Source organism: Oculina patagonica, chromosome 4 (genome assembly GCF_052425735.1).
Source record: "Oculina patagonica isolate OP01 chromosome 4, crgOcupat, whole genome shotgun sequence".
Classification (NCBI taxonomy): Eukaryota; Metazoa; Cnidaria; class Anthozoa; order Scleractinia; family Oculinidae; genus Oculina; species Oculina patagonica.
The window spans coordinates 39,900,196-39,928,178 of record NC_135761.1 but is presented as its reverse complement, the minus strand read 5'-3'; the positions used below and the strand labels follow the sequence as shown (position 1 = coordinate 39,928,178).

The following is a 27,983-nucleotide window of genomic DNA, read 5'->3' as shown; positions in this document are numbered from 1 at the left end:
ACACTATGTACACTACATGATAACGTTTATTTTGGCCAATTAAGTATCATTCTTAAGAGTGAGTCCGCACGAGAACCATGCAGGCGAGTCTACAGCGCATCTCACCGATTTCCCTCAAATTTGGCACACTTGTGTAACTTCACTAGTACATTAACCATGTGCAATATTTTGGTTCAATTGTTTATTGTTTTGGAGAAATGTCAATCAAACTGTCAGACAGTGGAAAGTACTTAAATTTGACCTAAAAATATTCACCATGTTTGATCCCCTGCTACATGCTAAATATAAAAAGAAATGATACGAAACTTTTACATAAGACAAATCAAGTCCCGAACAATAGAAAAACGTTCAGTAAACTTGTGTCATTTGCTGCGTTTGGCTGAAAGCAAAATTCCAAATCTCCTTATTCAATTCGTATCAAAAACGTGGGGTTTCAAAAGTCGTTGTTTGTAGACATGCGGCGTTTCTTCAATCGAATTTGAAAGTATCAATAGATTGCCAAGGAAATGGTGTCCCTATTTATCAAATAAAATCTCTGTTAAGTTTAAGAGGAATTACAGGTTCGCATCAATAAATGGTGTTAACTTCGTGACAATATGCAAATGAGCTCAACACGGAAATCGTGATAAGTTCAGAGTTTGTAAAATATAAACTAAATAGAATGTTGCTATAAGAAGTAAAACATCGTTATGAAGCTTTTTGCATAAAAATACTTTTAAATCGTTAGTAGTTTTAACTACTGGAAGTCGTTGGCTGGTAATAAGCAAATTAAACAAATTCAAACGAACACAAAGGTCATACCAACCTGCTGGTCGTACTGCACCAATTTGAAAGATATCCCCACAAGCAAGCAACAATGCATAAAAGTCATTTCCTTCAAGGGTTTTTGGCATCGCCCTCTTGGTGTGTAAGCCGCCTTTTGCCGTATTTGCCAGCACCATAGTAATTTAACAACAGATGTTATCAAAACAAGTTGGCGGCGAGGCATCAAATATAATATCCACCGATCATGAAAACCGACTTGTTTTAGAATTCGGTCGCGTGTTTTGTTCACATATAAAAAACATGTTTCCACTGCAAAGAAATTATGTAGTCATCGTTTTCATCCAGTAAGAATCTGCGGCACAAGTGGTTTTTGGTGCGAACACCGACAATAATTGATTGCGTGACAGTCTGACAGACCGACTTGTGAATTTTATCTCAAATTTCATGTCTCAAATTTCACTCTGACTCAGATCATATTGCGATCGTCATGGCTTCGTTTATGTGCTTTTAAGAAGGACCTGACATTCAGGGGCCATGGGATATGTATTGAGTCATCTATAAATGATCCGATACGCCACAAATCGCCATGGCTTTAATTTTCCACCTTTTTTAATTTTGAAAATCTGAAATCGAAAAATTAGCCTTTAATACCGACTTACCGTAAATAATCTTATAAACTCCAGGGCTTTTTAATTTAAGGGGTACATGCGGGAGTTTTAAATAAATATGAGGCGTTTAGTAGAAAAGGGGCATTCATTTCACCAGGAGCCCATGATTTCACTCTAACTGTAACGAAACAAATAGACAAACAAGTATGTAAATATGAGGCGTAATTTGCTCCCGGATAAAGATAGGAAACAGATTTTGTGAGTAGGAGACTACTCTAATCTTTTCTAATGCAAAGCGTTAAGATGTCGTTCACAGATTGTTCGATATCGATGTCTTCATCGTCATCGCATCGGGGTTAACCATGTTGGCTAGCTAGCTCCTTTGGTCCCTTCGATGTCCGAGTGAATCAATTAACTAACTAAAGAAAATTGCGTGTTTTTTACTCCATGGAACGTTCACTTGAATTTTGAGGCGAATATATTTTTTTATTTTTTTATTGAGGAGGGGAGGGGGTGATGGGGGGGGGGGGCAGGGGTGTGTATTAGACACGGGACGTTTATTAGTAGAGGCCTCTAATACAAATTTTACACCTCAGGGGGAGGCGTTTATTTGAGAGTGGGGCGTTTATTAAATCATTTACAGTATTTCACTCATTTACATTTATTCCAAGGATTGCCTACAGGAAAGATAAAATAGAACAAAAGAGTATGATTATGAGTGTCATTGAAAACGAACTTTCAACAACCTGGTCAAGGCAAAGACGAATCATGAGTTGTAAAAAGGCACGCTGATCTACACTTATACAAATATTTAATTCCGTCGATACCTCGGTCCGTCATTCTAACTTTAAATTAGGAAATCAGTAGGAGCACTATCAGAGATACAGGTGATTCCAAATTTGTTGAAATTGTTCTGGATCCTTGTTCCCAGGGTCTTCGTTCCCCTAAACCAGCGGTTGATAAACGAGTTTAGAAATAAATTTCGTTCCAAGAACTTGCGCATTTTCCGTCAGCCTTGACCGAACTGGGCCGTCCTCTGCCCTCTGGGCCATTTATGGTTCCGGTTTAATTGTGCGCATACACCGGAGACTTGAGATGAAATGAACCGTTCTCGCCCCCAGAGTCTACGGTCCTTCTGTTCTGCACCAGGGATCGAGACCTCTGCCGTTAATGTCTGTTAAGCTACGCAACGAATTGAAGGCGGGGTTTGGCTGGTAATGAAAAGGAATGAGGCACCAGCGGAGTGGCCCCGAGGCGAAAGCGGAAACCCGACTGAGAGGTAAGTGCTTTGACGGTTGCTATAAAAAACGGCTCCACATCGAGGCCCTTTGAGTCACACTAGGGCTTTCCACAAGTTGCTCGGCAACTTTTTGGCATTTTTTCATGTTTCGAGCAACTTTTTCCCCCTTGGAGCAACTTTTTTCCTCTCGAGCAACTTGTTGCATTTTGAGCAATTTCCAGACCAAAGATTTCCGAAGATTATACCAGTGCTGTTCTAAGGCAAAACGAACGTTTCCGAAGACTTACGACGTTTGCCGAAGATTTTCGAGGGACATCTGAAGACGTTTCAATATTCGGCTCATTCTGTATAAAACATTACAAAACTCGTTAGCAAACATGACGTCATCAATATCTTCACGATTTTTCCCAGTTAAAGGAATCCTTGTTACTTAACAAAATAATATTCCCTTTAATATGTTATTTAGATACTTTTGCTGTAAAATTGCTTAAAACTGCTTTGAAGATCTTACTCTCAAAGGGAAATTAGCATATATTTAGAAAAAATTCTTTTGGTTAGAAGTAGCGTTTTGGATTTTTTGGAGCAACTTTCGAGCAACCTTTATTATATGATATCATGAAGCAACGTTTTTGGGTTTTTGGAGCAACCTTTTTGAGATATTACGGGCAACTTTTTGGGAAATCTCGAGCAACTTGTGGAAAGCCCTAAGTCGCACTGCCCGAAGCAAGTGGAGAGCACGGATGAAAGAAAGAAGGATATAGTGAAGGCTAGAGCAAGGAAAAAGAAACTACTTGCAGCAAGCGAGCAGAATGCAAATATACGCGTCAGCATGACGACATGTCGACAGCGCACGAAAGACATGATCCACGAAGGCGAGGCAGCACCAGGCACGAACTCAAATCAGTTTAAATTCGTGCGACTGATCGCAGTGACAAAATGAGTGAAAACAGCCTTGTCGCAGCGTGTGTGCACCTCTGCGACAAAATATAAACTAACCAATGAGAGAGCTTCATGTATTGAATTCAAAAACTAGTTTACATTCTCCCTCTTCCAAATTCGCTGCAGGTGCACCGAACAAACGCCTTGTTGCAGGGACTTTTTGAAGTAGTACACACGAAGCGATTTGTCGCAGAGAATCTCACTTAAGGTTTATTAGTACTTCATTAGTGTTTTCATTAATTTGAAAGTAATATTGTGTATAAGCTACTTAAACTTTTTCATATATCACATTGATCTGCAATATGGTACGAACATGAGCTAGAGAGATGGTGGATATAATCCCAGTGTATAAAGATTGAGTGAAGTCCAATTGGGTATTTAATTATACGCGTTATTAACAAAATCGAACTGCGCGGTCGTTCGATTTTGTTAACAAGGCCTTTGAAAGACCTTTCAATTGGCATTAATGGTTTTGACGTCCACACTATAAATCAAACATTCAGTTAGGGAAGCAACATTATTTTTTTAGAGGAGTGGCCAAGTGGGATCAAAAATCCTGAAAAAAAAAACATTGTCTGCAGAAAGATGCCGCTGGAAAAATTGTTTGGACAGAGAGCGCCACGGAAAGAAATCGTCTGTACTGTACTATACTACGCTTCGAGTAAAACAATGGTCCATTCCAGCGTTTCGATCGAGCACTGAGGCAATCTCGAGCCCAGAGTCCATCTAGTCGGTCAGCGGTACGGGATGTACTCTGGGAAACTGGAATCGATCAGATCAATTTCAGGTCGATTTCAGGAAGAACCTTGGTCTTCCGGTTTTTATTGCGCATGCTCGTAGTTCCAAGCGGAAGTAAATTTCCCAGAACGGAAGTAAATCGAAAAAGTTGATTCAGTATGACTGGTGTTTATTGATTCAACAAAAGTAACAATAACGTCCTGCAGTTAACAAAAGAGAGAGTTAACAAAAATGCGTCTGGTGTTTTGATTTCCTTTAGTCTCTTTCTTGAGCATTCTGCTATGTTTGTTTTAAATCAAAGGTGTTGTTAGCCTTCCAGGATTTCGTCCGAGAAGACTGCGTGCGTGTGTCCGTTGTTGTTTTGCCGAGGACAGCTAAGAAATTTACATAATACACAGCGCACAAACAAGCTATTGTTCTGTTCATAAAAAAATTTTGTTTGGCGACTTTCGCATACTTTGGCGCATCTTTTCAGGATAGGTTGCATGTTTTCAAGCAAACAATTTTTTCCTCGTTGAATGGCGGTGATATTAATAAAGACGTTGAAGGCCACACGCACACAGGTCAACGCTATTCAAAAGGCGTAATTAGCATTTTGGCGACTTAGCACGTGCACACGTGTGTTATAATTTTTGTACAATTCATTTTCTTCAGCAAAACAACAACGCGTTTTGTTCAAATTCTGCGTCATTAGTAATTATTTTGAATCGTGCACTGTCTGCCATATTCAGTTTTTCAACCGGAACGGAGATTTGAATGAAAACTGTAGTTCTAGCGAGATTTGTAAGTCAACTATAAATTGAGTTTTCAATCGACCTTGTCCTTGGTGACGCCGTCGTTTGTTGTTTAAAAACTCCGTTCAGAATCGACGATTAAAGGAAGTCCTTTTTTATTCATGGTATCTTTTACGTTCAAAGAGAAGGGAAGAATTAGAAAATACTTCATTTATTTAGAGTCATATCACGATTTCTTAGGTGTTTTTACAAAATTAAGCTGATACTTCTGAACATTTGACCATGGAAAACAAAAAAATGTTTTTCCAGGGTTTCCGGTTTGGTTTACTTCCGGGAAGATTTTCAGACTTCCGTGTTGATTTCTATTGTTCTGTGAGGGCCAATAGAGAAAGAGAAATACATTTCAGTTTCCCAGAGTGTCTACCGGCGACCCTACCGCTGACCAACCGCTGACGGACCGCGGAGCCGGGAGACACTCTGGGCTCGAGATTGGCACTGAGGCAAGTCTTGAGAGACTGGGTACTAGTCCAAAACAACATGGCGCCCGGGTGAAAAGTAACTTACCAGGCTTATGAAAATGTGAAGTACTGAGGCCATCGCTTACGAGACAAGTGGAAACTAAATCCTTGCAGAATTGTTTGTAAACATTATAACTACCAGTTAGACAGGAGTGAGCGACGTTTTCTCTTTCCAATCTGCACGTGAAGATACGCTTGAATTCGATGATGAACATGTCAAGTGGCTTGTTTACCTTTTCTCACGCTGTAAGTCTGTATTTATGGGCACTGAATAGCCGGATAATTAACATCACGAACCACTTTAGATGCTAAAAGGTTTATTGGATTTATGTAAGCGGTATTTCTCACGTCCTCAGCCGACCTATCCATCATGTTATGAAACTCGTTCTAAAACTTTCAGAACTTTGTATTTGTTTTGCTCACATCTACCACATTTTTGTACGCTAAAATCATACGTGCCGATTGAACTTAACATACTTTTTTTGACTTTAATTTATTATTTAGTAAATGTTTTGCAAAATAATGGCTAATGGAACCATCAGAATAACGCCGCATCGGCGATATTCAAACGTAATTTTACCCTAAAATCTCTAGTGTCACGCATTGCCCGAAATACCTTAATTTTAAAATAGGTTTACTACTAAACGTGAGAGCGATGAAAAATCTTGATGATATCATTTAAATTGTACTAGGTGATACTAATTACAGTGGTATTTTTATATGGAAAGCTTCAATTCTTACAGAGATATTTTGGTCAAAAGATGGGTCAAAATTTAGGTATTTTTTGGCTCAAAACCGACCATGGGCACGTTGACCACGATATCTTCCACACGTTAAAGAATTTTGCGATAATATTCTACCTACAGCATTATCATCTCAATATGTAGCCCCATGCAAAATATAAAGGAAATCTGACAGGGTCGATGTAGACTCAAATTTTAATATTGCATGGATTTCATATGGACCCTCTCTTAATCCAAAGTTCAAAGCTCAGTGTGACAGTGTCAGTTAGTAGCTGCTCTTGGGGTGGTTCCTGCTTCCAGGGTTGCCATGGATACCACCTCTCTGCTGCTTGCACTTGCCCCCCCCCCCCCCCCCAAACTAACATTTAAGGCACCAGCTCCCAAGTTCATCATTAGCTGCCAATGAGTTTAAAAACATTATCGGTATTAAAAGTAATGGTACTTTTTAAAGACTATGAGCCAGTTCAAGTCTGCCACCAAAATGAAAGAATTTTTGAAGCTAATGTTAGATACCAGTAGATACATACCCATGGAATCACTAGATTCAGTTCTGTCGGACACTTTCCTTGGAGACTTTTTTCTGTCTTTGGTGCACCACTTCCAGTGTGGGTATGCTCTGAAGTGAGCTTCTTTGACCTGATGAATGTAAATCAAATAACATTGTAAGAGACAGTCAATCCAATGTTATATGCTGTAAAAAAAATAACTTTTTTGAAGTGTCAATGTATTTATTACTGCTGTGCTAATTGAGGACACTGTTACAGTCAAAACAGCTCAAGCAATTTTGGTAACTGTCAAATGCCACACAACCCTATGATAACACCAAAAGAGTCGAGCAAGACATTTTGGTGCACTGAAAAGACACAAAAATACTACCGGCAGAAAAAAATTGGGAAAAATGTCGTTGACCCATTTTATGCAAATAAGGGAACCTTAACAAATTTTCACATGTCTGTCGTATGGAGTCAGAAATCATTTCTTTTTAATCCATTGGCCATTTGTACATTAATTCAATTCAAGAATGGAATATTAAAGCAAAGAACGAAATCAAATGTTCATTGATGAATTCATTAATCCACCCTTGACACAGGAGCAATGCTGCAAATCCAAATGGTGAATCAATTATAGCTGTAACAGCCGCATTTTATTCATAACACTAAGGTAACAAACTTCCGAAATCGATTATCTTTATCTTTTTAATTTCAGGACGAAGGCAGTGCTCATGGGCAATATAAGAGAGAATGTCAACATAACAGGATAAGACTATTTTGCCACTTAATAGATTCCAAAACTAAAGAAACTTAATCTTGACTGTGTGATTTTATTAAACTAGTTGTACACGAGGCTAAATGGTGTCATTTGGCATTATTTTACACAAATACAGGTTCAAAACAGCAAAAATATGTATATTTTCAATAGAATACAAACAAAGCTCATCGATTCAAACTTATGTAAGCCAAGATACCGCTCAGCTGTTGTAGTTCTCATGACCCATGATTCATGCATGAAGGCGTTAAGAATATTTCATGGTGTCATGTCTTAAGCAATGAAATTCATAACTCCAAACGAATATATGCTTTACATGGGTCATGAAATTGTAAGTTTAAATTTCATGGAAATTTCATGCCCCATAAAAATATCAGTCTTTAATTTGGTGTGTTCTATAGGTCACTTTAGATTTCATAGAAATTTCATATGAATATAGCTCATAAAGTTGGTTAGATGGTCAGTCAGCGTTTCAAGAGAACAGATTTTTTTGGATAATTTGTGAATTGAAAGTTGTTTCCAGTTGACATATAGTAACAATATTGAAATTTTGCTCACCACTAAAAGAAGCAAATTAAATATGTAAGTTTCCTCTTAATAATTATGTTGTTTCTTACCATTCCTATCTTATCTTTGTGTGTCCAAAGATTCTTGGATAACTCATGAGAATATTACTAATGTTTGTATGCATGCCCCATAAATAACTTTCATATGACAGGTGTACATGTGACCCAGTGCAAGACAATATACGATTCAAAATCTACAGAATATTAGAGCTTTTCATGGATCATGAAATATATATGTTCACATTTCATTGAAATTTCAAGGGCATGAAAACCAACTTTCGTCTGTTACCAATTTTTCATGGCCATGAAAGTTTTTTCATGGGTTGTGAATTTCATTTATTTTGATTTCATGGATTTTTCATGCCCATGAAATCTGACTTACGAATTTTTAACATTTTTCATGGCCATGAAATCTTTTTTTATGGGTCATGAAAAATACTACTTCATATTTCACGGAAAATTCATGGGCTCAGAAATACCATGAAATTGACAATCTCCATTTTCATGACCATGAAAATGGGTTCATGGGGTTTCCACGAGATTTTCATGGGCTTTTCATTGAACTAAGATTGGTAGTGGTTGTAACTCAACTGCATATTTGCCACCTATGGTGTACACCAAGTGGTTAAGTCTGATTCCGCCCACCACCTTTAATGGTGGGGAGTATTAATGGTCGATGATTACATGCACATGGAAAAAGACGGCCAGGTTTACCACAGCAGGCGCTATAAACGTGTCACCGCCAGGAACAGCTTCACTGTGTCATTCGAAAACGAATGCTGTGAGGTAAAGGAGGAGTATGCCCAAGTGGAGCTGTACAGTCTCAAGCAAAGAATCTAAAGTACTTGGCGTTGTGCGGCAAAACTTGCATTACTGTACAAGATTGGTAAGAGAAACGGCATATAAGACTTTAGTCTGACCAACCCTGGAATATGCAAGTGCCGCATGGGATCCCCACTACGAGAAGGATATTCAAAAGCTGGAAAGAGTTCAGAGAAAGGCAGCGTGATTCTGCACAGGCAACTACGACCCCTATGCAACCGTAACAGATATTCTTCAGGAACTTAATTGGGAAACCCTAGCCACTAGACGGAGAATCGCTAGACTATCTTTTATGTATAAACTCTCCAACAACCTGACCGATTTCTCAGTAGCAGCCCATCTGAAACCAAATTATGAAAGAAGAACCTGAGGGAGCCACGATTTTAAATTTTTTAGTTTCTAGCTCAAAGAAATATGTTTTTAATTTTTTTTTTCCACAAACAATCTGTGAATGGAACTCCCTTCCAGATAATATTGTGAATATAATGTCTGTAAATAGTTTAAATCTAAGTTAGTTAATAGTTTTTAATATTTCATTATATTAGTTGTATTTAGTTTTTAACATTTTTAACATTCATTTTAGTTTTTAACGGTTGGTGTGATATCTCTAGACTTTTACCGACCTAATTAAATGTAGATGTAGATGTCTTACAACTGCTATTTTGTGCGCCCGTTGACCCTTCTCAGCAGCAAAATTCTATGACCACCCAAGGATAGTGATACTGACCTTTTGTCAGGGCCCAAAGGGGAAATTTTGAAGATCAAGCCATTTTTGGTGGGCAAATTCCAATGGCTACAAGAGTAGCAAGAGCCGATGTTCTCACTGCCATCAACACCGACTCCATTACAAGAAAGGACGTTTTTGTCTAAATTGGTGAAAAAAAAAAAATTGTTTCTAGGACTCAAAGCTTTATGGAATGCAATTTATCGACTGAGTTTGGTGCGTTTGGTGGTACCGTTTATAGCTGGACTTAAATGTTGGAAAACCTGGCACAATTGAGACTCCAATTGTTTCCTAAAACCAGAACTTGTTTCCGCGACTGATTTGACTTCTTCGGAAAACTAGTAAAGAAATTACACCCTGCACCAGATGCAGACCACTTCGGGCTCATTACGTTTAACAGGAAGGCCAACTTGGTGTTCAACTTTGCTGATTCACGATACCATTACATGGATGCGTTGTCAAAGAAATTAACCAGCTAACCAATTCAGTTGGAACCTCAAACTCGCACTGATCTGGCTTATGATGCAGTAAACACAACTTGCTATAGTTGGACTTAAATGTTGGAAAACCTGGCACAATTGAAACTCCAATTGTTTCCCAAAACCAGACCTTGTTCCCGCGACTGATTTGACTTCTTGGGAAAACTAGTAAAGAAATTACACCCTGCACCAGATGCAGACCACTTCGGGCTCATTACGTTTAACAGGAAGGCCAACTTGGTGTTCAACTTTGCTGATTCACGATACCATTACATGGATGCGCTGTCGAAGAAATTAGCCAGCGAAAAAATTCAGTTGGAACCTCAAACTCGCACTGATCTGGCTTATGATGCAGTAAACACAACTTGCTATAGTTGGACTTAAATGTTGGAAAACCTGGCACAATTGAAACTCCAATTGTTTCCCAAAACCAGAACTTGTTCCCGCGACTGATTTGACTTCTTGGGAAAACTAGTAAAGAAATTACACCCTGCACCAGATGCAGACCACTTCGGGCTCATCACGTTTAACAGGGAGGCCAACTTGGTGTTCAACTTTGCTGATTCATGATACCATTACATGGATCCGCTGTTGAAGAAATTAGCCAGGGAACCAATTCAGTTGGAACCTCAAACTCGCACTGATCTGGCTTATGATGCAGTAAACACAACTTGATACCCTCTGAGATAAGATTAGCATCTGACTACAGCAAGTTCAGGTTACTTGCAAAGAAATTCTTTAAGTGGCAGTGAAGACACAAGAAAATCGTAAGTGTTTATTTATTTCATATTTATGTAGTGTTCTGTAATATAATGTAATTTGTATGATTTGATTTTTTTAGTAATTATTTATTTACATAGGACTCCGTTCAAGCCAGCTTGTAGCTAAATCATATGTTCCTGTATAAGAAAACAAATAAAAATAATAATAAAATAAAGTTTGTTATATCCAATGGTAAATGAAGAAACACCTCGCTTATACTCACGAGGTGGCGTCTTCCATTCTTTTGTCAGCTACTTGTGAAAATCGTGTTTTTTCCACAGGTAAACAGCGCGTTTCACGTTTTTGCCCCCTTGACATTCATCTGACAAACATCACATATTTTTTTGTATGCATAGCGATATCACACTGCACTCAAGCAGTAAACAGGTGAAAGAAAAAAGGAACTGAAGTGTAATAAAAAGTCAACTCATCACTACACAGAGATACAAGATATGGTAATGTTGGCTGTGGACAAATGTGGCTGCAAGTGGTGAAGTGTGGCCGAGTTTTCTGAAAAAGCATGCTGACATTCTTGATAAAAAGGGTGACTTCCACAAGGCTATGACAACGGATGACAAAAAATACCATTAACGCCTTTGAAAGAGACCCCAAAAGATATTAAATGAGAAAGCAATGGTACAAAGCTTAAGATAAGCCGGCTTGAAGTGTTTGATGTTTGGATTGAGTTTCTTATACAAAAACAAAGCAGCAAAGTGCTCTGAAAGCTTACAAGTTTATTTCTCTCTCTCTCCTTTCCTTAGCCACAAGCTGAGTAACATTGACAATGAATATCACAGAAATATTCTCAGTGGCTCAAATGACGGTACTGCTGAAGAGGCTCAACCCAAAAAATGTGGCCATGAAAGTGGTAACTGTCCACTCATACCCATGTTCTGATTCCATTGCTGTGGCCCCTGATTTGACCATGAAGCTGGATTAGCTGGACCTATGTAAATCATTTAGGAAAGCATATGAATAGGATCATTTTAATTATCTATTAATTTCATATTTAGGGTTATTATTTTTTGTCTTATGTGCATTATTGTAAATAGCTAGGTAGGCATTCTAAGAACAGATTCAGGAAAGTTAAGAGTATTCTATTCATTTAATAACTTTCAAACATCTAATTAGAAGGAAAAGAGGCTATATAGTTGCAATAATTTCTGGGTTTTTCTAGCTGACGTGAAGAGAACCATAGAATTAGAAATGGCTCCCACAGCACCTCCTTAGACTAATTCACAGATAATATCAAAAAGGTTTATGGCAGTATGTCACCAATCAAGATTTACTTCCATGACGGCTTCGAAGTAATGCCTATTGTAAGAGAAGAAGAATTTACTTTTTGTATGAAGAAATTTGAAACGGCCAAAGACAAATGGGAAATATTAAGCGGCACGTCAATTCTACTTGCTGTTTAGGAGGTACCCAAATAGGACGTAAAAATGTCTGAGTGAATAACTTATTTTCTTCTGAAATATTGGCCTCATTATTCGATCGTAGATGCATTAGATATAGAAGACGCTGTTACTTTCAAGTTGGAATGTCAAGAACTGACTAAGGAATTCAATTCTTCTAGCGCCAATTAAAAGGCGAATAAAAGATGACGAGAAATGATATAGAGAGCAAGGCCTATTTCCGTACAGGGCTATGAAGTTCGCAAGGTCCTGATGTAGCATTTCCAAAACCTACAAGGGACGCTTTTAAAATGCTGTATTCCTCATTTCAGAAAATAAAGTCAATCCTCTCTGACAATAACTTGCCCCATATTGCGGAAGATATCTGCTTTTCAAGTTTTACAACAGTGCACGTGGAACACTTTTTTGCGGGAATGCGAACACCAAGTCATCCTACTCCCGATATTCATGACTATGCCAGCCGCAATGATAACAAAACCAAGCTGGGTCATAGAATCCACACAGAAGGTGTATGACTTTTCGTTTTCAATGTATATGGGACTCACAAAGCCACTACAGCCAACAAACAATTCCCAAAAAGGAGCCCGAGTAGCTTTATTGACTGGCAAAGTTGAGACAAGACAACTTTACACAAGATCATGATGCCAAGGAAAAGGATGTTTTACGAACAGAGGCAAGAGAGTTGAGGCTCTTTGAAAGGGAATTTGGGCAAGGAGTTCAAGAGCAAAGACTCAGGGACAAAACCAAAGAAAGGGCTGGAATTTTGCCTTGGCTCTCAGCATGGTCAGACAAGCTATTTCCCCTCAAACACACGATGCTTCCGATATGATCCAGGAGCTTTAACTTCAAAACTAGGTCGAAGGACAACCTAAAACAGGTCCAGTACTGGATGGCGGAGTGTTGCTGTACTCGATTTTCAGAAGAGAAACACAGTGTTTTACTCAGTTTATACGCTTGTACTATAAAGCTGGACATGTAGCCACAAATCATTTTAAGATGTACTTGGTTATTCCAATCAGTTCAAATTCTGAAAGGTTGAAAAGTTTGGATTTTCGTTGGCAAGACAATGATGAACCAAGAACATGCGGTGCTGCAGTCCACACAACTTTTACAGGCCAGTCCCTGCAGTTTTTCAGCAGGTAAGCGTTAAATTAACATCAAAGGCTAGGATGGTGAGTTTCTTGTAGTAGATCAGACACTCGCACAGGAGCAATGCTGCAAATCCAAATGGTGAATCAATTATAGCTGTAACAGCCGCATTTTATTCATAACACTAAGGTAACAAACTTCCGAAATCGATTATCTTTATCTTTTTAATTTCAGGACGAAGGCAGTGCTCATGGGCAATATAAGAGAGAATGTCAACATAACAGGATAAGACTATTTTGCCACTTAATAGATTCCAAAACTAAAGAAACTTAATCTTGACTGTGTGATTTTATTAAACTAGTTGTACACGAGGCTAAATGGTGTCATTTGGCATTATTTTACACAAATACAGGTTCAAAACAGCAAAAATATGTATATTTTCAATAGAATACAAACAAAGCTCATCGATTCAAACTTATGTAAGCCAAGATACCGTTCAGCTGTTGTAGTTCTCATGACCCATGATTCATGCATGAAGGCGTTGAGAATATTTCATGGTGTCATGTCTTAAGCAATGAAATTCATAACTCCAAACGAATATATGCTTTACATGGGTCATGAAATTGTAAGTTTAAATTTCATGGAAATTTCATGCCCCATAAAAATATCAGTCTTTAATTTGGTGTGTTCTATAGGTCACTTTAGATTTCATAGAAATTTCATATGAATATAGCTCATAAAGTTGGTTAGATGGTCAGTCAGCGTTTCAAGAGAACAGATTTTTTTGGATAATTTGTGAATTGAAAGTTGTTTCCAGTTGACATATAGTCACAATATTGAAATTTTGCTCACCACTAAAAGAAGCAAATTAAATATGTAAGTTTCCTCTTAATAATTATGTTGTTTCTTACCATTATTTGTGTGTCCAAAGATTCTTGGATAACTCATGAGAATATTACTAATGTTTGTATGCATGCCCCATAAATAACTTTCATATGACAGGTGTACATGTGACCCAGTGCAAGAAAATATACGATTCAAAATCTACAGAATATTAGAGCTTTTCATGGGTCATGAAATATATATGTTCACATTTCATTGAAATTTCAAGGGCATGAAAACCAACTTTCGTCTGTTACCAATTTTTCATGGCCATGAAAGTTTTTTCATGGGTTGTGAATTTCATTTATTTTGATTTCATGGATTTTTCATGCCCATGAAATCTGACTTACGAATTTTTAACATTTTTCATGGCCATGAAATCTTTTTTTATGGGTCATGAAAAATACTACTTCATATTTCACGGAAAATTCATGGGCTCAGAAATACCATGAAATTGACAATCTCCATTTTCATGACCATGAAAATGGGTTCATGGGGTTTCCACGAGATTTTCATGGGCTTTTCATTGAACTAAGATTGGTAGTGTATGTTAACCCCAAACAAATGCCTAACAGCCACAGAGCAGCTTGCTCCTAGTCATAAACTAAGCTAAATTAGTATATATTTTAACTTCATCTTAAATAAGTATATTTAACTTCATTTAATTATAGTTATATAAATTTATCATGGTTGCCACAGATATCAGTTTTCAAAATTCCCTGAATTTTCCCTGATAAAAATCGATTTCTCTGAAAAAAATGCAAAATGCCAGACATATAGTTGCAGCCTGCAGCCTTCATTTCCAAAAGAAAAACATCACTCATATTATGTTGACCTGAAATATTTCTTCCAGCCTTCAACGGTATTGTATCAGTGGTGATATGTAATTTTCCCTGACTTTTCTTCAAATATATGTCAATTTTCCTTGACTCAAAGTAAAATTCTCTTTCTTTTCCCTGACCTTAAAGAATTATATTTTCCCCTGACCATTCCCTGACCTGTGGCAACCCAGTTTATTGCACAAAAAACTTTTTCTTACTTCATGCTCGTCACTTCCCATCGCCATATCACTCTGAAATTCACTACCGTCTCCTCCTGATGCCATGAAATAAAAAGAGAGAAAAAAAAGATTAATATTCTTCATTAATTCTTCTGTCTTTTTATGTTATTTTAAAACTATAAGCAACACTATGTACACTACATGTTAACGTTTATTTTGGCCAATTAAGTATCATTCTAAATCCAAAGTTCAAAGCTCAGTGTGACAGTGTCAGTTAGTGGCTGCTCTTGGGGTGGTTCCTGCTTCCAGGGTTGCCATGGATACCTCCTCTCTGCTGCTTGCACTTGCCCCCCTCCCCCCAAACTAACATTTAAGGCACCAGCTCTCAAGTTCATCATTAGCTGCCAATGAGTTTAAAAACATTATCGGTATTAAAAGTAATGGTACTTTTTAAAGACTATGAGCCAGTTCAAGTCTGCCACCAAAATGAAAGAATTTTTGAAGCTAATGTTAGATACCAGTAGATACATACCCATGGAATCACTAGATTCAGTTCTGTCGGACACTTTCCTTGGAGACTTTTTTCTGTCTTTGGTGCACCACTTCCAGTGTGGGTATGCTCTGAAGTGAGCTTCTTTGACCTGATGAATGTAAATCAAATAACATTGTAAGAGACAGTCAATCCAATGTTATATGCTGTAAAAAAATAACTTTTTTGAAGTGTCAATGTATTTATTACTGCTGTGCTAATTGAGGACACTGTTACAGTCAAAACAGCTCAAGCAATTTTGGTAACTGTCAAATGCCACACAACCCTATGATAACACCAAAAGAGTCTGGCAAGACATTTTGGTGCACTGAAAAGACACAAAAATACTACCGGCAGAAAAAAATTGGGAAAAATGTCGTTGACCCATTTTATGCAAATAAGGGAACCTTAACAAATTTTCACATGTCTGTCGTATGGAGTCAGAAATCATTTCTTTTTAATCCATTGGCCATTTGTACATTAATTCAATTCAAGAATGGAATATTAAAGCAAAGAACGAAATCAAATGTTCATTGATGAATTCATTAATCCACCCTTGACACAGGAGCAATGCTGCAAATCCAAATGGTGAATCAATTATAGCTGTAACAGCCGCATTTTATTCATAACACTAAGGTAACAAACTTCCGAAATCGATTATCTTTATCTTTTTAATTTCAGGACGAAGGCAGTGCTCATGGGCAATATAAGAGAGAATGTCAACATAACAGGATAAGACTATTTTGCCACTTAATAGATTCCAAAACTAAAGAAACTTGATCTTGACTGTGTGATTTTATTAAACTAGTTGTACACGAGGCTAAATGGTGTCATTTGGCATTATTTTACACAAATACAGGTTCAAAACAGCAAAAATATGTATATTTTCAATAGAATACAAACAAAGCTCATCGATTCAAACTTATGTAAGCCAAGATACCGCTCAGCTGTTGTAGTTGTCATGACCCATGATTCATGCATGAAGGCGTTGAGAATATTTCATGGTGTCATGTCTTAAGCAATGAAATTCATAACTCCAAACGAATATATGCTTTACATGGGTCATGAAATTGTAAGTTTAAATTTCATGGAAATTTCATGCCCCATAAAAATATCAGTCTTTAATTTGGTGTGTTCTATAGGTCACTTTAGATTTCATAGAAATTTCATATGAATATAGCTCATAAAGTTGGTTAGATGGTCAGTCAGCGTTTCAAGAGAACAGATTTTTTTGGATAATTTGTGAATTGAAAGTTGTTTCCAGTCGACATATAGTCACAATATTGAAATTTTGCTCACCACTAAAAGAAGCAAATTAAATATGTAAGTTTCCTCTTAATAATTATGTTGTTTCTTACCATTATTTGTGTGTCCAAAGATTCTTGGATAACTCATGAGAATATTACTAATGTTTGTATGCATGCCCCATAAATAACTTTCATATGACAGGTGTACATGTGACCCAGTGCAAGAAAATATACGATTCAAAATCTACAGAATATTAGAGCTTTTCATGGGTCATGAAATATATATGTTCACATTTCATTGAAATTTCAAGGGCATGAAAACCAACTTTCGTCTGTTACCAATTTTTCATGGCCATGAAAGTTTTTTCATGGGTTGTGAATTTCATTTATTTTGATTTCATGGATTTTTCATGCCCATGAAATCTGACTTACGAATTTTTAACATTTTTCATGGCCATGAAATCTTTTTTTATGGGTCATGAAAAATACTACTTCATATTTCACGGAAAATTCATGGGCTCAGAAATACCATGAAATTGACAATCTCCATTTTCATGACCATGAAAATGGGTTCATGGGGTTTCCACGAGATTTTCATGGGCTTTTCATTGAACTAAGATTGGTAGTGGTTGTAACTCAACTGCATATTTGCCACCTATGGTGTACACCAAGTGGTTAAGTCTGATTCCGCCCACCACCTTTAATGGTGGGGAGTATTAATGGTCGATGATTACATGCACATGGAAAAAGACGGCCAGGTTTACCACAGCAGGCGCTATAAACGTGTCACCGCCAGGAACAGCTTCACTGTGTCATTCGAAAACGAATGCTGTGAGGTAAAGGAGGAGTATGCCCAAGTGGAGCTGTACAGTCTCAAGCAAAGAATCTAAAGTACTTGGCGTTGTGCGGCAAAACTTACATTACTGTACAAGATTGGTAAGAGAAACGGCATATAAGACTTTAGTCTGACCAACCCTGGAATATGCAAGTGCCGCATGGGATCCCCACTACGAGAAGGATATTCAAAAGCTGGAAAGAGTTCAGAGAAAGGCAGCGTGATTCTGCACAGGCAACTACGACCCCTATGCAACCGTAACAGATATTCTTCAGAAATTTAATTGGGAAACCCTAGCCACTAGACGGAGAATCGCTAGACTATCTTTTATGTATAAACTCTCCAACAACCTGACCGATTTCTCAGTAGCAGCCCATCTGAAACCAAATTATGAAAGAAGAACCTGAGGGAGCCACGATTTTAAATTTTTTAGTTTCTAGCTCAAAGAAATATGTTTTTAATTTTTTTTTTCCACAAACAATCTGTGAATGGAACTCCCTTCCAGATGATATTGTGAATATAATGTCTGTAAATAGTTTAAATCTAAGTTAGTTAATAGTTTTTAATATTTCATTATATTAGTTGTATTTAGTTTTTAACATTTTTAACATTCATTTTAGTTTTTAACGGTTGGTGTGATATCTCTAGACTTTTACCGACCTAATTAAATGTAGATGTAGCTGTCTTACAACTGCTATTTTGTGCGCCCGTTGACCCTTCTCAGCAGCAAAATTCTATGACCACCCAAGGATAGTGATACTGACCTTTTGTCAGGGTCCAAAGGGGAAATTTTGAAGATCAAGGCATTTTTGGTGGGCAAATTCCAATGGCTACAAGAGTAGCAAGAGCCGATGATCTCACTGCCATCAACACCGAATCAATTACAAGAAAGGACGTTTTTGTCGAAATTGGTGAAAAAATTTGTTTCCAGGACTCCCAACTTTATGGAATGCGATTTACCGACTGAGTTTGGTGCGTTTGGTGGTACCATTTATAGTTGGACTTAAATGTTGGAAAACCTAGCACAATTGAGACTCCAAGACACTGCAGGCTTTTAAAAACCGTATTCGCAAAAGGGATATAACTCGCTTAATGGACAACGGCTGTAAGGGATGCATCCTATGCTGCAAATAGTGCCTCTCAAGACAAGTCATTATTATTATTAAGATTTTAACATTTTTCTAAATCATAGATTATAACAGCATTTTTATATGACTTATATATATTTTTATTGTATTTATATTTAGTATTAGTGTAGCTTTTAGTTTTTAGCAGTGTCCCCTAATTATTATGGTATTATTTTCCAGGCTATAAGGTTTTGACACTTAAATAAAGTTTCTTTTATCTTATCCCATAACCGCAGACCACTTCGGGCTCATCACGTTTAACAGGAAGGCCAACTTGGTGTTCAACTTTGCTGATTCACGATACCATTACATGGATGCGCTGTTGAAGAAATTAGCCAGCGAACCAATTCATTTCGAACCTCAAACTCGCACTGATCTGGCTTATGATGCAGTAAACACAACTTGCTATAGTTTGACTTAAATGTTGGAAAACCTGGCAAAATTGAGACTCCAATTGTTTCCCAAAACCAGAACTTGTTCCTGCCAATGATTTGACTTCTTGGGAAAACTAGTAAAGAAATTACACCCTGCACCAGATGCAGACCACTTCGGGCTCATCATGTTTAACAGGAAGGCCAACTTGGTGTTCAACTTTGCTGATTCACGATACCATTACATGGATGCGCTGTTGAAGAAATTAGCCAGCGAACCAATTCAGTTGGAACCTCAAACTCGCACTGATCTGGCTTATGATGCAGTAAACACAACTTGCTATAGTTTGACTTAAATGTTGGAAAACCTGGCAAAATTGAGACTCCAATTGTTTCCCAAAACCAGAACTTGTTCCTGCCAATGATTTGACTTCTTGGGAAAACTAGTAAAGAAATTACACCCTGCACCAGATGCAGACCACTTCGGGCTCATCACGTTTAACAGGAAGGCCAACTTGGTGTTCAACTTTGCTGATTCACGATACCATTACATGAATCCGCTGTTGAAGAAATTAGCCAGTGAACCAATTCAGTTGAAACCCCAAACTCGCACTGATCTGGCTTATGATGCAGTAAACACAACTTGCTATAGTTGGACTTAAATGTTGGAAAACCTGGCAAAATTGAGACTCCAATTGTTTCCCAAAACCAGAACTTGTTCCTGCCAATGATTTGACTTCTTGGGAAAACTAGTAAAGAAATTACACCCTGCACCAGATGCAGACCACTTCGGGCTCATCACGTTTGACAGGAAGGCCAACTTGGTGTTCAACTTTGCTGATTCACGATACCATTACATGAATCCGCTGTTGAAGAAATTAGCCAGCGAACAAATTCAGTTGGAACCTCAAACTCGCACTGATCTGGCTTATGATGCAGTAAACACAACTTGATACCCTCTGAGATAAGATTAGCATCTGACTACAGCAAGTTCAGGTTACTTGCAAAGAAATTCTTTAAGTGGCAGTGAAGACACAAGAAAATCGTAAGTGTTTATTTATTTCATATTTATGTAGTGTTCTGTAATATAATGTAATTTGTATGATTTGATTTTTTTAGTAATTATTTATTTACATAGGACTCTGTTCAAGCTAGCTTGTAGCTAAATCATATGTTCCTGTATAAGTAAACAAATAAAAATATTTTTTTTTTGACAAAAAAAAAAAAAACAAATAAAAATAATAATAAAATAAAAATATTCTAATATACTCTGTCACCTCTATTTGCATTTAAACTTAACTCGACCGTTATTTTACTCTTATCTACTTGATAATGAACTCAAGATGAGTTCGAAACGTCGTGGCTTATTTTCGCTTATTTTTATACTTAATTGTATATCGAAATGTTCTCTCATTAGAATAATAAAATAAAGTTTGTTATCTTCAATGGTAAATGAAGAAACACCTCACTTATACTCACGAGGTGCCGTATTCCATTCTTTTGTCAGCTACTTGTGAAAATTGTGTTTTTTGCACCTAGAAATTCCACAGGTAAACATCGCGTTTCACGTTTTTGCCCCCTTGACATTCATCTGACAAACATAGCGATATCACACTGCCCTCAAGCAGTAAACAGGTGAAAGAAAAAAAGTCACTGAAGTGTAATAAAAAGTCAAATTATCACTACACAGAGATAAAAGATATGGTAATGTTGGCTGTGGAAAAATGTGGCTGCAAGTGGTGAAGCGTGGCCGAGTTTTCTGAAAAAACATGCTGACATTTTTCAAAACAGGTGACTTCCACAAGGCTATGACAACGGATGACAAAAATTCCTTTTAACACCTTTGAAAGAGAGCCCACAAGATATTAAAGGAGAAGTTCACTCCAGAATGGCCATCTATTTTCTTTACGCCAATAAAAAGTTTATACAAAAATATGTTATTCACCAAAATTTCAGCTTCCAACGAGCGCTAAAACCCTACGAAATCTTTCTCTAAAGTAGCCCAAAATTCGACAACTGAACGCCGCCATCTTGGAGCTAGTAATGTATGCGTAACGTCAAAGAGCTCAACCTGAAGTTTGAATACTCAAAACTCCTTGTTTTGTTTTGTTTGTGCAGCTCCATGTTTCTCAAACAGAGCTCCAAGAGATACAAAAAAACCTTTCACCGTCTTTCAATATCTAAAAGAAAAAATGCTCACGAATGGATTATAAGAATGGGCAAGAACGAAAAATTCCTGGCAAAGCGGACATAAATATTTGTGTGTTCCGAAAACTATACGGAAGACTGCTTCGAAGAAGATCACAGATACAGTCTCCTGAAAGAAAACACCTACAAAAAAAGAAAAAGGCAGACACAATACCAACCAATGTTACGATTATGCTATTTCACTTTTTTACTTTATTTCAGGGAGGATTTTTAATCAACCAGAGAAACTCTCTGTTGTTGTTGTTGACTTCGTCGTATTTTCTCGATTAAACGCGGGTTCTCGATTAAACGCCGGCTTCGTATAAACGGCGGGTCAAAACTGCTAACTTTTAAATAAACCCCGGGGGCGTTTGATCGAGGTCCCGGCGATTATTTGTGGTCAAACAAACAAGTAAATATATTCTTTTCAGTAGCACTGCTACGACAAACTGGTACGGTCTGCTACTTTGGTATTTTTTTATAATGTTCAAGGAAACGTCCGGCGTAAAATAACTAGGATGGATGCTGTAAACAAAACGAAACAGCAATGTTCGCGTTCATGTCGTCATGACTGACGCGAACAGTGGAGGAGGACGTTTATTACCGCGAAGGACATTGGCGACATTGCCGTTTATGGACTTATTGGTTGTTTATGTTCTGTTTGTCACAAATCTTGATTGCAACATGCACGTACCGTATGCAATACTGCAACATTGGTAACATGATCATCCTCGGAGACCCAGAGACAGATTGTCGAGCGGGACGACGAGAAAAATCGAGGGTCTCGAAGGAAAAAGTTGCAGAAAATTGCACTTCGATAATGAACTCGATCGGACCCCGATTTAACGCCGGAACACACAAATATTTGTGTCCGCTTTTGAGCAATTGTTCTTTAAATATTGAAAGACGGTGAAAACCGAAATACCTCTTTTATATTTCTTGGAGCTCTGTTTAAGCAAAATGAAGCTGCACAAACAGGCATTTTGACAAACAAAAGCCACTACAAAGAAACAAGGAGTTTGAAGTAATTAAAATTTTTCCGCTCAAGTTCAGGCTGAGCTCTTTGACGTCACGCATACATTAATAGCTCCAAGATGGCGGCGTTCAGTTGTCGAGTTTTGGGCTACTTCAGAAAAGGATTTCGTGGGGTTTAAGCGCTCGTTAGAAGCTGAAATTTTGGTGAATAACATATCTTTGCATAAACATTTTATTGGCGTAAAAACAATTAATGGCCATTCTGGAGTGAACTTCTCCTTTAAATGAGAAAGCAATGGTACAAAGCTTAAGATAAGCCGGCTTGAAGTGTTTGATGTTTGGATTGAGTTTCTTATACAAAAACAAAGCAGCAAAGTGCTCTGAAAGCTTACAAGTTTATTTCTCTCTCTCTCCTTTCCTTAGCCACAAGCTGAGTAACATTGACAATGAATATCACAGAAATATTCTCAGTGGCTCAAATGACGGTACTGCTGAAGAGGCTCAACCCAAAAAATGTGGCCATGAAAGTGGTAACTGTCCACTCATACCCATGTTCTGATTCCATTGCTGTGGCCCCTGATTTGACCATGAAGCTGGATTAGCTGGACCTATGTAAATCATTTACGAAAGCATATGAATAGGATCATTTTAATTATCTATTAATTTCATATTTAGGGTTATTATTTTTTGTCTTATGTGCATTATTGTAAATAGCTAGGTAGGCATTCTAAGAACAGATTCAGGAAAGTTAAGAGTATTCTATTCATTTTATAACTTTCAAACATCTAATTAGAAGGAAAAGAGGCTATATAGTTGCAATAATTTCTGGGTTTTTCTAGCTGACGTGAAGAGAACCATAGAATTAGAAATGGCTCCCACAGCACCTCCTTAGACTAATTCACAGATAATATCAAAAAGGTTTATGGCAGTATGTCACCAATCAAGATTTACTTCCATGACGGCTTCGAAGTAATGCCTATTGTAAGAGAAGAAGAATTTACTTTTTGTATGAAGAAATTTGAAACGGCCAAAGACAAATGGGAAATATTAAGCGGCACGTCAATTCTACTTGCTGTTTAGGAGGTACCCAAATAGGACGTAAAAATGTCTGAGTGAATAACTTATTTTCTTCTGAAATATTGGCCTCATTATTCGATCGTAGATGCATTAGATATAGAAGACGCTGTTACTTTCAAGTTGGAATGTCAAGAACTGACTAAGGAATTCAATTCTTCTAGTGCCAATTAAAAGGCGAATAAAAGATGACGAGAAATGATATAGAGAGCAAGGCCTATTTCCGTACAGGGCTATGAAGTTCGCAAGGTCCTGATGTAGCATTTCCAAAACCTACAAGGGACGCTTTTAAAATGCTGTATTCCTCATTTCAGAAAATAAAGTCAATCCTCTCTGACAATAACTTGCCCCATATTGCGGAAGATATCTGCTTTTCAAGTTTTACAACAGTGCACGTGGAACACTTTTTTGCGGGAATGTGAACACAAAGTCATCCTACTCCCGATATTCATGACTATGCCAGCCGCAATGATAACAAAACCAAGCTGGGTCATAGAATCCACACAGAAGGTGTATGACTTTTCGTTTTCAATGTATATGGGACTCACAAAGCCACTACAGCCAACAAACAATTCCCAAAAAGGAGCCCGAGTAGCTTTATTGACTGGCAAAGTTGAGACAAGACAACTTTACACAAGATCATGATGCCAAGGAAAAGGATGTTTTACGAACAGAGGCAAGAGAGTTGAGGCTCTTTGAAAGGGAATTTGGGCAAGGAGTTCAAGAGCAAAGACTCAGGGACAAAACCAAAGAAAGGGCTGGAATTTTGCCTTGGCTCTCAGCATGGTCAGACAAGTTATTTCCCCTCAAACACACGATGCTTCCGATATGATCCAGGAGCTTTAACTTCAAAACTAGGTCGAAGGACAACCTGAAACACGTCCAGTACTGGATGGCGGAGTGTTGCTGTACTCGATTTTCAGAAGAGAAACACAGTGTTTTACTCAGTTTATACGCTTGTACTATAAAGCTGGACATGTAGCCACAAATCATTTTAAGATGTACTTGGTTATTCCAATCAGTTCAAATTCTGAAAGGTTGAAAAGTTTGGATTTTCGTTGGCAAGACAATGATGAACCAAGAACATGCGGTGCTGCAGTCCACACAACTTTTACAGGCCAGTCCCTGCAGTTTTTCAGCAGGTAAGCGTTAAATTAACATCAAAGGCTAGGATGGTGAGTTTCTTGTAGTAGATCAGACACTCGCACAGGAGCAATGCTGCAAATCCAAATGGTGAATCAATTATAGCTGTAACAGCCGCATTTTATTCATAACACTAAGGTAACAAACTTCCGAAATCGATTATCTTTATCTTTTTAATTTCAGGACGAAGGCAGTGCTCATGGGCAATATAAGAGAGAATGTCAACATAACAGGATAAGACTATTTTGCCACTTAATAGATTCCAAAACTAAAGAAACTTAATCTTGACTGTGTGATTTTATTAAACTAGTTGTACACGAGGCTAAATGGTGTCATTTGGCATTATTTTACACAAATACAGGTTCAAAACAGCAAAAATATGTATATTTTCAATAGAATACAAACAAAGCTCATCGATTCAAACTTATGTAAGCCAAGATACCGCTCAGCTGTTGTAGTTCTCATGACCCATGATTCATGCATGAAGGCGTTGAGAATATTTCATGGTGTCATGTCTTAAGCAATGAAATTCATAACTCCAAACGAATATATGCTTTACATGGGTCATGAAATTGTAAGTTTAAATTTCATGGAAATTTCATGCCCCATAAAAATATCAGTCTTTAATTTAGTGTGTTCTATAGGTCACTTTAGATTTCATAGAAATTTCATATGAATATAGCTCATAAAGTTGGTTAGATGGTCAGTCAGCGTTTCAAGAGAACAGATTTTTTTGGATAATTTGTGAATTGAAAGTTGTTTCCAGTTGACATATAGTCACAATATTGAAATTTTGCTCACCACTAAAAGAAGCAAATTAAATATGTAAGTTTCCTCTTAATAATTATGTTGTTTCTTACCATTATTTGTGTGTCCAAAGATTCTTGGATAACTCATGAGAATATTACTAATGTTTGTATGCATGCCCCATAAATAACTTTCATATGACAGGTGTACATGTGACCCAGTGCAAGAAAATATACGATTCAAAATCTACAGAATATTAGAGCTTTTCATGGGTCATGAAATATATATGTTCACATTTCATTGAAATTTCAAGGGCATGAAAACCAACTTTCGTCTGTTACCAATTTTTCATGGCCATGAAAGTTTTTTCATGGGTTGTGAATTTCATTTATTTTGATTTCATGGATTTTTCATGCCCATGAAATCTGACTTACGAATTTTTGAGTCTAATGCTTGCGTGCGCTTTGCGCATGCGCATTAGACTCTTTGTTATATGAAAAAAGCTGTTAGCAATCCCAAGGGAATGGTTCGGGATCGATAATCGTTCGCTGTAATGTAGAAAACAATGATCAGCTGCAAGAACGGACTCCGTACGGACACGCACGATTAGTTTCAATTAAAAACAGCCAATCAGCGACACGTGTTCCCACGCATAATTAAAAGTTCTTTCTCAAGTCACGATTATTCAACACTTGAACAGGACGAAATAATTTTCCAGTTAAGACATTTGTAAGCTTTTTGTGAAAATAAATCTTCGTTTTCAGTTCAGTTAAGCACTTGTGTTTTCGTCTTGCTTAAAAAGCAAGACGTCTTTGAGAAAAAATATTTCGACGGCGACTCGCGTTTATTTACACAATGCGACCAAATATTTATTTTGTTTTAAAAAATAGAAAACTTTACCTCGGTTTTTGTATTTAAGTCATTCGAATTTTGACCAATTTTTTCTTTACAGTGCAAACAAAAACCTTCAAAAATAAAGGATGTACATGGATAAATGTAAATCAAGTTACGCGACTAAATCAAAATGCGTTTGTTTGGCCGCTTTGCAGTATTACACTGTCCCGGCCTTTGCCATACACTGAAATCAAATTTCATGCTTTTACGACTCTCAGAGATCTTAAGTTCTTCTTACAGCTAGAAAAATCATAAAATGGTTACATTGATATGGAAGTGATGATTCGCGAAATTTGTACATCATGATAAACAGTCTTCGTTCCTGTGTATGGTAGCTCGATAATAATTGCCTAGTTTCCAGCGTTCAAAAGGTCATCATTATATTGACGTGAGCATTTACACCCGTTTTTAGGAAAATCTGTCACTAAGTGCTTACAGTACAATGGAGTAACAGTCACTATTTCAAGTGCTTTTATTGCAAAATCTGTTTCAAGAGTCATCATCAAAATGGTGAAAAATCTGAAAGAAAACGATGTGAAGTTCTTCAACCCTTGTTGTAATGAACATGCTTTTTGTAAATCGTCACGCAATCTTGTCCAAATGTTTAATCGTTTCTGCTTTTACGGACAATACGGAAGAAGTAACATCAACTCCTGTTCATACTTTAAATTTTGTGAAGCATATAACATTTATGACTGTTTCGTTTTCATCCATAATCATCCACGATGCCCCTAGCTTGCTATAAGCATTTTCAATTAAACTCCCGAACACAAACCTCTAACCAATTTTAACCGGCTTACGAAAACCGCGCAATCTGTATCACTATGCCATACGGCATTAGACTCATGTCACCCTTGGTGACCTATTTTTAACATTTTTCATGGCCATGAAATCTTTTTTTATGGGTCATGAAAAATACTACTTCATATTTCACGGAAAATTCATGGGCTCAGAAATACCATGAAATTGACAATCTCCATTTTCATGACCATGAAAATGGGTTCATGGGGTTTCCACGAGATTTTCATGGGCTTTTCATTGAACTAAGATTGGTAGTGTATGTTAACCCCAAACAAATGCCTAACAGCCACAGAGCAGCTTGCTCCTAGTCATAAACTAAGCTAAATTAGTATATATTTTAACTTCATCTTAAATAAGTATATTTAACTTCATTTAATTATAGTTATATAAATTTATCATGGTTGCCACAGATATCAGTTTTCAAAATTCCCTGAATTTTCCCTGATAAAAATCGATTCCTCTGAAAAAAATGCAAAATGCCAGACATATTATTGCAGCCTGCAGCCTTCATTTCCAAAAGAAAAACATCACTCATATTATGTTGACCTGAAATATTTCTTCCAGCCTTCAACGGTATTATATCAGTGGTGATATGTAATTTTCCCTGACTTTTCTTCAAATATATGTCAATTTTCCTTGACTCAAAGTAAAATTCTCTTTCTTTTCCCTGACCTTAAAGAATTATATTTTCCCCTGACCATTCCCTGACCTGTGGCAACCCAGTTTATTGCACAAAAAACTTTTTCTTACTTCATGCTTGTCA

The 27,983-nt window shown here is 37.2% G+C and overlaps 1 long non-coding RNA gene across 1 annotated transcript; it reads left to right on the top strand.

Annotated features, from left to right (window-relative positions):
- Positions 1-24,533: 24,533 nt before the first annotated feature.
- On the top strand, positions 24,534-25,242 carry LOC144648713 (uncharacterized). Its single transcript, XR_013569746.1, has 2 exons — positions 24,534-24,777; positions 24,962-25,242. It is a non-coding gene; the product is annotated as an uncharacterized LOC144648713 (long non-coding RNA).
- Positions 25,243-27,983: the final 2,741 nt, after the last annotated feature.